The sequence below is a fragment of the Ixodes scapularis genome, unplaced genomic scaffold (assembly GCF_016920785.2).
Source record: "Ixodes scapularis isolate PalLabHiFi unplaced genomic scaffold, ASM1692078v2 PGA_scaffold10__122_contigs__length_95168666, whole genome shotgun sequence".
Lineage (NCBI taxonomy): Eukaryota > Metazoa > Arthropoda > Arachnida > Ixodida > Ixodidae > Ixodes > Ixodes scapularis.
Genome location: NW_024609836.1, coordinates 5,894,129 through 5,902,989, shown reverse-complemented (window position 1 = coordinate 5,902,989; position 8,861 = coordinate 5,894,129).

Here is an 8,861-nt window from a genome sequence, read left to right as displayed (position 1 = left end):
TTTGTTGGCAAGTATGTACGTACAGCGTGAAACTTTGCGAAAGTTCACTCTCACGATCGAGTAAAATAAAATAATCGCTCAGTTGCGCTAAGCCTGCTTCCTAAGTACCGGCTACTTACTTCAAGCACGCTTGCACATGTCGGGGGTATAAAATCCTTTCTCCCGATTTTTTGCAACCACACTTCTTCTGGCGGTATCCTTTTTCCCGCGAGCAATGCACACCAACATTTTGCCATCGCCTGATGGAGTGCTGCTGGCAGTTCCCTGCACAGACCAGGCATCTCGGCCGTTCCACAACGAAATTCATGGCGAAACGTGCATAAAGTCATTCTGGTCTCGTCGAAAAGCTACGAAAGGGAAACGAGTCCGGTAATTGCGAGCAACAAAATCAGCACGAGCTTGTAAGCAAGTCCAGATCTGCCGGACATAAAGAGAACTCGGCGCTGGCAGGGTAAGTGATGAGACACGACCCAATCTCCTGAATAATTCATGGTGGCTAAGGGGGTGGAGCGCTAGGGGAAAGTCGCGTCCCAAGCAGCACAAAACGTCGTGGAAACGTCGAGAAAAAGTCCTGGACGTCCGTGACGTCCCGCATGACTTCGATCACGTTTTTTCGATGTTGAGGTGACGTCCTTATATAACGTTCCATTAGAGTCCAATCAGTGACGTTTTGACGACGTTGTATTTCAACTCTGACGTCGTCAACGTTCCCACGACGTCGATGCACGACGTTCTCACAACGTCCAACTCTCACGTTTCTTCGACGTTGAACTGAAGTTCATAGATGACGTCCCATTATCGTCCTGTCCGTGACGTGCTGGCGACGTCACGTTTCAACTTTAACGTCGTCATCGTCGCCACGACGTCAAGACAAGACGTTTTAGCAACGTCGAACACTCACGTGTATTCAAAGTTAAAATAAAGTCCAGGGTGACGTTACATTATTGCTTCGTCAGTGACGTTTCAGCGACGTGGCGTTCACACCAAAATGTCGTAAACGTCATACAAGACGTGCTGGCAACGTCGACCACTCACGTTTTGTTCGACGTTTTTAGATTTTCCAGCTAGATCTCCAGCCGCAGAATCACTGTGGTCAAGGTGACAGTGCTCAAGAGCCGCAAACAAAACTTAATTTTTGAGAGGTTGAGAAGTTTAATCATTTACACATTAATCTGCGTATTTCAAAATGCTATTAATTGCACATCGATGACGCTAAAGAGGTCATTTACAAAACTCAATGTACACGGAAGAAAAAAAAATAATATGAAAGCATGTTGGAAATATCATTCCTTTTAGACGTGCTTGTTATAATTTTGGTTTGTTTAAAATATTGTTACGGGTTTAATTTGTGAAGCCCATTGCGTCTAGAACGGATCGAATTGTACCATTCTTGCATTTTGGAGGCGCGTTGTCGTCTTCCATGGGTCCTGGGCCCTGGTACGCGCCTCAGGGGCGCCGCTACACTACCCCCTCTCCAGGTGATTTCAGGCCTGCATCGCTTCCTAGGCGACCACCCGAGATTGTTTTAAGGTTCGTCAATTTATCTTCGTATTTTGTAACCCGTGCTCACCTGCGCACAACCAAAAAATTCGCATCAACATCACCAGTTCATCCATAACACCAACTTCCAGCGCCTTAGCACTTTCGGCAGATCGAGGCGCAAAGTCTTGTCACGTGACTATCAATACAGATCTGGCTTTCGTTGCCACTGGTGACGTACCCAAACGAAAATCGCATGCCAGCACACACTATATCAGAGCACAAGTTCACTGCACACTTAAGAGGGCGCGGTACCTCTATTTATTCGTCCGTTTCAGCCACCAGATGGCGCGCGGCTCGAAACGTGGTTGAACGCGCAACTTCTAGATGGCGCCAGTATCGAGGTGTGAAAAGGCCCGCGTTATCCGCTGCGTGAAATAGATCCCGAAATGTGCCGTGTTCTCCCGGCGGAAGTAGTTTCTCCCTCCCTCGAGCGCGCTTGGTATGTACGCGCGGTGGCCGAGTCCGGCCTCTGCGCTGTGTGATGCAGTGGGTGGCGCTCGTTTCTGTTCGGAGGTAGGAATAAAAATGCCGGTCCCCTTTTTTACGACGCTCGTTTCTGTAGCTTGTTTTTCTTTTTTTATCTCAAGTGACCTACAGTACCGCCTGTTCGAAATCGTCCTTTGCGGTGAGCGATTGAGAGTCAGGTTAGCATTTTATTTGGGTCAGCACTACACGTTCAATGGAGACCTCGGGCGGCGATGTAAATATGCATTGCTCCCCAAAGTGTGTCCAAGGCGCGCAATGACAATTGGAAAGGGTATTGAAGGCGCGCGACCGTCGGTTGGCAAAATACGTGCGTTAGATTCACTTATTCAGTCTAATCATTTTTGCCAAGGTCTTTTATCTGTTTCGACAAATGACATGGTCGAGTCTATTGATAACCTTAGCTAGATTGGACGTACGGAGTGTCCGGGCTTTGAATAAATTTGCTTCGTTTATGTGAATGAATAACTGTATTCTCTTTTCCGTGCTCGGTGCTACGCAAAAATCGCTGAGATGTTATGGTAGCTCAGTGTGGCGGCGTTTTGCACGCTGACTCGCTATTGCATTCGCTGTGCATAATATGTGTTCAGATGGAATGTGCCAAATCGTATTTCCGATCGATATGATAGATTTACTTTGCTACAGTGTTAATTATATTTTCCTTATTTAAACTGGTTCGTCCCTGATCTGAGCCTAAGTTCAAATTCGAAGGGCAGACAGACTTAGCGTCGTAACAGCCGTAATGCGCAGAAAGAAATTAGTACCATGAAAGAAAAACAAAAGGATACGAGGTGGCTCAGTGTTATAGAAGTAATGAGTGTGCAAAGGATGCCATCGTACATGTTTTTTTTTTTTTTTTTTTTTAACTCTCCGCATCGTTGGGAAACGCTCAAGGTACCAGCAAAGACAGCGAGCTGGCGTGAAATTTCCATCGAGCGGAAAACGAGTGTCATTTTTATTTCATCATGCGCTTTCATTTTGATATGGCTCAAAATGGACGCGAAATAGTAACAGGTAAGGCAACAAAATTTAGATGTTGGGTCTGGAGCACCGCCATACTCAGCCGTGTTGGGGGCATCTCTCGCGAGTCAATACGGCAAAAGTATTGCGCGTCGAACTGTACGTGAGAGTTATCCATTTCAGCGAAACCTTGATTTCGCAAAACTATTGTGGCTCGAGTCGTGGCTTCCAGTACTTGGAAGCCACGAGCGAGAAATAAATGACAGTTGAGTTTGAAGGACAATCGCGACGTGGAAACCCATAAAAGAGAGTTCCAATAAGACGAGAGCTTCCCCTTCTCTTCAAGTGCGTGGGTTACGCTCTCAATCCTGCACCTGTGGTAACACTGCAGGCTCCTAAAATCGCCTTGAAAACGTTCCTGATCCCAACAACTTTTTTTTTTTTTTTTTTCGTCGAGGCGCTATTTTATTTTTTTTTTTATTTTTGTCTACCTTGATACGCCATCAGCGCAAAAACTACCATAAACCAAAAAAAAAAAAAAATAGTGGGCATACAACGACAACGCACCAACTGGGACCCGAGTCAAGGCAAGAACAACCAACTACTAAAAGAGGAAAAAAATCATGTTCGCATATACAGACAGAACGCCTCCATCGAAAGAAATGAATCATGCGCTTGTTCTGCCAGTCTCGTTGTGCGTCTGTCAAAAGCCACAAAGGAGGAAGACAATCAGCGCCCACACCACTCCCCTCCCCTCCCTCCTCCCCCCCCACCACCACCCCTAAAAAGAAGAAAAGAAAGGTTTCTTGGGCGCGCGTGCGGTCGCCCAAGCGATGACCTTGGAAGGGTATGCGATTGTAGCACGTTTGTCCCCCGGTTGTGCCCCTGTCTCAAATGCCACAATCCGTTTCTCCCAAGTGTCCGTCTTATCTTCCCGAGTATCAACTCCGCAGTGATTCTGAATCATTCCGATGCTTTCCAACGTTGCAAAACTGTTAGACGAATATTTGCACAGAAGTATACACTGTTCGCAGAACTATCTACGGCGCTAAAATTCAAAAGCGCCGTGTTAAATTCGGGAACTCGTGTAGGTTTAGCTCATTGTTGGAACATTCTTATTCGCTCGATGAACTCCACAAAACGTGTAAATATTAGAATGAACTTCCCAGAGAACGATAGTTGTTGTCGGGGTTCCAGGCGACCGGACAGGTCGCAATTATTGGCTGATTAAAAATTTTATTTCATAATCACAATCGTATCATCAAGGGCACGCCATTTCCTCATCACTTCTTCTACGAAAAGAGTTGCTGTATTCGTAGCACACACAGACGGAAACGCTTGAGACTGTGCCCAAATAATATCTTCTTTTGGCAGGTACTGCGCAGCAATTACACACAATGCCTCTAACATAAACATGCTGCTCCACATGTCTATTCACAAGATGCAATACATCGTTCTCCCAACTTTGTTGAAATGGGCATGAAAGCGCGTAACCGTCACTTTTTTGAAGTTCTACTTAGAGGAGAAGTGTTTACCGTAAAAAGTCGTTAATTATTTATTTTTTTCCGTTCCACTACAAAGCTCGATTCACTTAAATTTTTGTTTTTATATCGTCTCTACAGCGCTTTTACGTCGGTACTTTCGTGTTAGAGGACATCACATAATGTGCGAAAAAAGAAAAAAACGGTAGGATCGATGCTGCATAGCCTTTTTTTTTTGTGGACATCAAGAAAAAAAAAGATAGTAGTTGTCTTCACTTCGCACTGCATGTTTTAGCACGGAAGTTCCTATTTGGTTATGATGTCTTTATTTTCTTAAAAATTGTATACAGTAATTTAAATTACCGAATTACAAAAACGTCGAAATTGTATCATTGCTTTTCGTTGGGACGCCATGACGACAGCGACACTCGTGTTCCCTCGTGGTTTTCGACAGCATTTCTACGATGAATTGCCAGGATCGCGAGATGCAACAGCGTGACACTCCGTCTTCTGTGACGTCATTTGTTGCACTTCGGGACCACTTTTGATGTATGGCCAGCATAAGGCGCTAAACACACCGGTCGGAGACGCGCTGCAGGTGCCATAGTACTGCTCCTAAAAGTAGCTGTCACGTGCTTTGCTCCGCGACTGTGATTCCCTCACAGCAGCTCTGACTGAGGGTTGCCAAATTACGGTGAAACGGAGTATAGACAAAACAGACCGGAAACGAGCTGCCAGCATACGATAGTCGAACTCCAACAAAAAGGATTAGTTTCTTCCCAAGCTGGACGACATTTACCGGGCATCTTTAGAGCTGCGAAGCTCAAAATCACGCGTACTCATAAGATTTTTTTTTCTCGCGTGTTTGTGATTTTTATGATGTCCTGCAAGCAAGAAAAAAATATATATGGTGAAGTCACTCCGAGGGGGGTACCGATAACTGCGAGCCACGAACATGAAGGATTCGCTAACATCCGTCGAATCCCGGAGAAAAGCTCACCGCAAAACCGGCGGATGCGGAGAAAAGCTCACCGGCCATTGAGCGTATGCGAAAAAAAGCTCACCGATTTTTTTTTCTTCTTTTTATATGGAGGCTATTGGATCATGCGTAACATATATCAATTTATTATCATTAAAATTTGTCAGCTTTGTAAAAACGAAAATGTCCTTTTTTGTATTATTTGTTAAGCTTATTAGGTATATTGCTCCCAAATTAATAATTGCGGGCGAGTGTTTTCTGTGGCTTACTCTGTAGGCAACGAAAGCCCAACTCAAATTTGTATGAACTTGAAAAACAGAAAAAAGTTCGAAAACTTAATAATGTCTGCCTAAAACCTAGAAATCAAAACTGTAAATGCCAAAGATCCGAAAGTGCATGCGCACAACAACGCTGTGCTTGAAATTCTCTTTGAAGCTTTTGTTAATTTTTGAAAAAAGGACAAAACAGTCAGCAGGATATAAAAACTTTTTTCTTTCACGGAGAAGCACGTTTTCTAGCCGTTCGTGCTGGTGTTTCTACAGGTTGCCTTTGTGTGATAGTGCCTTTCTACGGCGAGGCACCAATGACCTTCAGAGCTGCACACTGGCACCGTTGTTACTCGTGACCTATATAAGAAATAGTCTTCTTTAAGGTGGCGAATAGGGCGAGTTGGTAAACGTTATACATGATAAAAACCGCTCAAACGACGACGACGGAGTGAAGACAACAAACACGACAGGACGAATCTGTTCTCGCAACTAAAGTTTTGTTAGTGAATTTAACAGAAAAAAAAACAAAAAAACAGCGTAGCCGACACTGATTACATCAACAAACACCTACTTACCTATTAGGCACTACACAATATTTGAAACTGGAACGGTTCACCACACCGCTATTGATATTAGCTCACAAAGAACAAACATCTTTATTTGACAGAGCTACCGATGGCACCTTGCCAGTTGTCAATAAATTGTCTTTTTTACCGGTGTACGATGTTATGATTTTGTACTTGCGGCTTCATTAATATACAGAATGGGTGATTACTAATTTCTGATGAATTAGTAAATATGCCCAATGAACTTCAAGAATACTGCAAAAAAGTAGACATATTTTTAATGAAGTGACGAATGCGAATTATGTTAAATTACAACGTTTGATGCAGAATCCGCTAAGTTAAAGAAAAAATCGGTGAGCTTTTTTCCGCATCCGCTCAACAGCCGCGGTGAGCTTTTCTCCGAATCTGCCGGTTTTGCGGTGAGCTTTCCTCCGGTGAGCTTTTCTCCGGTGAGCTTATCTCCGGTGAGCTTTTCTCCGGTGAGCTTTTCTCCGGTGAGCTTTTCTCCGCCGCCCCATCCGTCAGGGGTGTGAACGGTAAATCGTCACGCAAACATATTCTCACAAGCTGCAAATATTTATTTGGCTTAGCAAGTAGAATATACTAACGACATGTGATTATTGTATACAAGATACCATTTCTCGGTTCTTCAAAACCATTTCCCTAGTCTGAACGGTCGCGCTACGGGCCGCGGCTAGCCGTGCCCTCGATAGACTACGGAGCTGCGTTGTGTCGTCTGCTACTGTACCGCCAACAGGAGAGCGATAGCTCTGTGTGCTCCACAGATGCGTGTTGCGGTATAACTCTGTACGTCTGTCCTAGAGGAAGAGAAAAAGATAGGCTCTGTGACCCCCTCCTAAGCTAACAAAAACAAACAAAAGTATACTCGTTTGGACTGAAAGGTTTACAAAATAGTGACCAGACATTAGAAAAGCATATGTCACAGAACTTGGTTTATGAAATGGCATCATTGTTTCGAGCAAGAAATCACCTGCTCACCACTGGGACGATGAAATCGTCACTATTTATTGCGTCAGGTATATTTGCGCTCATGAAGAAAAATCTGAACACATCCTTCTCCCAAAGTCCTATGTCGAATAATAAACACTTTTTTAAACATCTATGCACATATAACTCATTTTTTTCTACACTTGTATATACACGTTAATTAAACGACGTCAAACCGCATTTTTGATTAGATCTTGATATCTACACCAACTACATTCATATTTTTAGGGCTTTATTGAATGATAACTTCAACTATAGTTAATGGAACACGATGGCTCGATCTCACCAAAAACCTCAACGTGCGAAGCTTCCACAGACGGTCGCTTGCGAGTATTCTCAATGTGAGACTTCAGAAGCTTTCGCTTGCCATAGGGAGCTTGATTTCGACTACAGCACTGCACGGGCCCGGAAGGCGCTGCTGTGGGGAGAGGTTGACTTACAAGATGACGTGTTACGTGGTCACGTTAGATGAAATCATTTCGTGCAGCGTGATCACGTAAGATGACGTCATTTCGTGTAACGAGATGATGTAGGATGACGTGTTTGTGTCACGTGATCACGTAAGATGACGTCAGTTCGTATGAACTGACGTCATCTTACGACAACGCCAACAACATTAGTGCCGTCCGGAACCATCGACCGTAGAAACGCGCCTCTTCGCTTGAAGAGCTGATATGCGTTGATTGTTATTTGTTTCTTTTGCCTACTACAGACCATTCAAAAACTCGCCTTCTGGGTGCCACCAACTTCGTCTACTGGGCTTTGAAGCGTGTTCAAACGTGCGCAATACCTCTCTAGGCCGAAAGATTGTACACTGAGTATGCGTTCACAGCTCAATGACTTAGGCATTTTTCGTCAGGATGGATGCTCCCACGAGAAGAGCGTAATGGATATGTGAATAGAATTAGAAATTTGAGATGTTCTTGTCCAATCGCATTTTTCTTTGGTTATCAACGCTTTTTAGCGTCATCACAAGAAGTTCAACCCATAATACACTGGTGATTAAAAAATAAGCACCGAAAAACATGCACCGATTTTCGCTCAAAAATAAACACCGGAAAAAACATACCGTAATCATTACCCATGTCACCTTTTTGGGTGATATGTGAATTTCCAGAAGAACAGCCCCTAGGAATACCCTGACTACAGAGCAGGCGACCCGTTTTTCCCCGCGTTAGATTGCGGTGACCACGAATCGTACGGAGGTCACAGGACGTCCGTGAAAAATAAAAGGGACGCAAACAACGATTTACTCTGTGCACGCTTCATCCCCGATTTCCACGACCCCAAGGCCGAAGGACGTTTGTGTGAAGGATAACAATAAAATAAAACTTTGCGTCAAAAAAAAAAAAGCCCGTTTTTAAAAAAAAAAAAAAGTAGAAACAAGCACAACGCGTTGACGGACCGCGAGGTAGTGGAACACCTCGCGGTCCGCTTGCCACAGGACGGTTGTCTTCGACCCATAGCTCCAAGGTGAATTTGCCACTTGCGAAAAGACGGAGACCTACCCAGCGAGAACCACGAAAGCAAGACACGCACACTGACGCCTCGGCGTGCAGAATGAAACAGGATA